Below are 4,301 nucleotides of genomic sequence, written 5' to 3' on the forward strand. Positions count from 1 at the left end.
GGGGGGGCGTGATTTCTCACTCTCCCTTTCTCTTTCTGTCTCTCTCTCTCTGGCAAGAGCATGTGCCCTATAGCAAAATTAAAAGAAAAAAAAGAAAGAAATTAATATTGCAACTCTCTTGGATATGGAGTACTCCAACAGAAATTATTAATAGACTTTCCAGAATATAGACTTCTAAAAGTTTTTCTAAAATTGAACATCCAGTTCATTTCTTAGGAGACAGTCTTAAATGCTATATAAAAAGACTTTTCTTTCCTAAATGCTTTAGTTATAAAGCAGTAGCTATCAAAATTCAGTGCACTGTTGAAATTGACAGTTAGATTCCAGACTTGACCCCCAGAGGTTCTAGATTTGCAGGAAACCTGTATTTCATAATAAGCCCCGAGAGTGATTATAAAGAGGCAGGAATGTAATCATTGAACCATATTTTGAAAAGTATTACTCCCATTTGCTCCCAAGCTTCAGTTTTGTTCTAGTGGATTTTCAGCACTCTCAAAAAAAAAAAAAAAAAAGCTTTTATTATGAACATTTTCAAACATACACAAAAAAGAGGATAATTAAAATGATATGCTTTCATTACTTAGCTTCACAATTAAGAACTCATGTATACACCCACTCACCCATCTCCCTGTTATCTTGAGGCAAACTCATTTTGTTTATGTGCCATTTATTGTGCATCTTAAAAAATAAGGGCACCTTTAAGAGACATAACTGAATTATTATCCCATATTAAAAAAATGACAGTTATTCTTAACTACTACGAAATACCTAGATTGTGTTCCAAATTGCCCTGTCATATGAATATTTATTTTTTAAATTATAGTTTATTCAAATCAGGACCTCCGTAAGTCCTGTACATTATGGTTGAGTTAACATGTCACTTAATTCTTTAAATCTGTGGGTTCTTTCCTTTATCAATCCTTCCTCTGAATCTCTCACCTCCCTAGTCCTTCACAGTTTATTTGTTGAAAAAGTGGTGTTGTTCAGTAGAATTTAGCAAAATCTACTCTATTTTTTGAAGGTAGATGGTTAGACTAGAGGCTTAGTCAGATTCAGGCTTGTTTTTATTTTGTTTTTGGCATGACTACTTTGTAAGTGGTGCTATGTTCTCCCATCAAGAGGCACATAAGGTCAGGTCATCATTTTATTTTTTTAATGTCAACAACCATTGTTGATCATTGAGATATATTTTTAAAAATTATTTTGTTATTATATATTTAATTTTATTTACTATTTTTTACTTTGACCAGAGAGAGACAGAGAAAGAGAGAGAAAGGAAAAGTGATAAGGCAAACTGCCACGTCTGGGACTTGAACCACAGTCAGCCATATGGGAGTCCAGCACCTTAACCACTTTGCCACCTGCTGGCCTTGAGATCTGTTTTTTTATGAAGACTTATAAAACTGTGATATTCTAATTCTTTTTTTTTTTTATTCTCCATTTATTTGTTGGTATACTTCTAAAAAGAGAAGCTTGTTTTCATCAACTACTTGGCTTCCCCAATATTTAGTTTATCTTTAAAAAACTGAATAAATCCTTGATTCTATTTGTTACCAGTTTTCAAAATAATGAGATGTTTTCCTAGCATTTTCCAGAAGTAATCAGTGAAATTAAAAAAAAAAAAAAAAAAAAAACATTTTCTATTATTATCACTCAATGGATTAAAACTTGTGATGTGCTCTAACCACTGCACTTACAATGCGTAAATCATTCCCACTCTGGCAGTGGGTGCTTCTTCAGCTTGTCTTCTGAGTCCTTTTGACATGACCGAGAAAAATCTTTGATAGTCTCGTATGAATAGATTTTCTAGGTTTATCTTAGGCGTTTTCTGTTACAGACATGTAATGGGTCGGTTTTCCAAGAAGCCTTGTGAAAATGGGTGTGTGAGACTACAACCCAGGTGCTGAGGTGGGAGTGGTGGTGGTTCACTACTTCTGGGTATTCATTATTTCTAAATCTTTGCAGGCAAAAAGACAGAGAATGATTTATTTCTAAAGATAGAGTGTGTCATGACATCATACTGATACTTCCAATTCAATTCATGACTATAAGGTTTTAATTGAACCTCATTAATCATATTGCCTTATAATAATAAAAATACCAACACTACGATTTCTTTTTGCCTTTAAGGAGTATCTCACTAAATATTAACAGTGAATTAATATGCTTTAAAGTAATATCAAAGAGCTCCTCTTATAAATTTTTAAGTAGTGCTTTATAAAAATTTAACTATTATTTTATATTTATGTAAAACATTTACATGTTTCCAAAATAAGTATTCAAAACAATGTACAGTCCACTCTCCATGTCCACCAGTTCTGCATTTATAGATTACCAAATGTAGATAGAAAATATTTTTAAAGTGCGACAATAAAAAAGGACAACATAATTTAAAATACTACAGATAAGAAATAAGCAGTGGGCCCGCAGGTGGTGAAGTGGTTAAGGCACTGGATCCAACAAGACCAAGTGTGAGGCTCAAGGTCCCGGATCCAAGCACTTGAAAAACACCTTGACATTTGTACATGAGTACCCACAATTCTAGGAGGAGAGTGGAGGAGAAGGGATTGTGGCATGGCCATCGCCCTAGGGGAATTTCTTACTTTCTGTCTTTCTCTCTCTAGCAAGCACACACATCTTATGGCAAAAATATGAAAAATAGACAAACAAAAAAAAAACTATACTGGGGCTGGGAGGTGGTGTGGTGATTAAGGGTGTTGTACTCTCTCCCATGGCTGACTGTGGTTGGGGTCCCGGACCTGGAGGCTCGCTTTCTCACTTTCCTTGACTCTCTCTTTCTCTCACTCTGTATGTGTGTGTGTATATATTTCTGAAAATATTTTTTTAAATGATGAATAAAGTTAAATAAAAATAATTCTTAAAAGAAAACTGTATATGGGAACCAGCAGTTAGCGTAATGGCTTTGTCGCTGGATTCCCATGTAGTCAACCGCAGTTCCTGTCTCAGACCCGGTGGCTTAAAACTCACGCCAGGCACGTGTGCGTGCGTGCCCAAGATCCCGAGAGGAGAATGGAGGAGAAGGGATTGCAGAGTGACCATCCCCCCCCCCCGGGGGGGTGATTTCTCGCTTTCTCTCTCTATGTCTCTGTCTGGCGAGCGCACGCGCCCTATAGCAAAAAAAAAAAAAAAAAAAGAAACCTATATAGTCAGATAAAAAAATACAGTGTAACAGCTATTTATATAGCATTCACATTGTATTAGGTAGTATAAGTAATTTAGTAATGATTTAAACTTATACAGAAGGATGTGGGTAGGTTATATGGAAAAACTATGCCATTTTATATTTCTCACCTTCCTTTGGCAGGTACTTTTTAAATTTTTTTTTTATTTTTAAGTGAGCTAACCCTGTTGCCTCATGCTTAAGGGAATCAGATCCCAGATAGCTAATTTTTCAGTTTGAATCTTGGACCCAAGCCTTAAAAACACACAGGACATGTGTGCATTCATGTGTGCCTCAGATCTCTAAGAAATGGAGAAATGGAGGAGAAGGGATTGCAGCGGGACCCTGACTCATTGGGAGATGATTTCTCCCTTTTTCTCTCTCCTTGTCTCAGGAGGAGACATTGTCATGTCTTTTGGCAAATTAAAAAAAAATTAAAATATAATTTCTTACAGTAATATTCACACATTTTAGTGTCCTACTCTATGACTGTCAATAATGCAAGCAATTGTATGACCACTTCAATCAAGATACTCAAATATGACTCCTTATAAATTCTGTGTACTTTGTTCCTACTCTCTGGCAACAACTTGTCTGTTCGCTGTATATAGTTTTGCTTTCTCCTGAATGTCATATAAATATAATTGTACATATAAAGTCTTTCAGTCTTGGCTTTTTTCACTTAGCAAAATGTATTTAAGGTTAACTGATGGGACCAGCAGTTAGCGTAATGGCTATGTCGCTGGACTCCCACGTAGTCGACTGCAGTTCAAGTCCTGGACCCAGTGGCTTAAACTCACACCGGGCACGTGTGTGTGTGCGTACCCAAGTTCCCGAGAGGAGAATGGAGGAGAAGGGATTGCAGTGTGGCCATCCCCCCGGGGGGTGATTTCTCGCTTTCTGTCTCTCTGTCTCTCTCTGTCTGTCTGGCGAGCGCACGTGCCCTATAGCAAAAACCTCTCCAAAAAAAAACAAAAAAGAGATTAACTGATGTGTTTATCAGTAGGTTTCAAAAATTTTTTTTTAAATTTTTATTTTAACTTTATTTATTTATGGATTTATTTCATATTAATTTGACCAGAGTGGAGGGGGTGGCGGGAGAGAGGGGAAGAGAGAGAGA

The sequence above is a fragment of the Tupaia chinensis genome, unplaced genomic scaffold, assembly GCF_000334495.1.
Source record: "Tupaia chinensis unplaced genomic scaffold, TupChi_1.0 Scaffold000225_1, whole genome shotgun sequence".
Taxonomy (NCBI): Eukaryota; Metazoa; Chordata; class Mammalia; order Scandentia; family Tupaiidae; genus Tupaia; species Tupaia belangeri.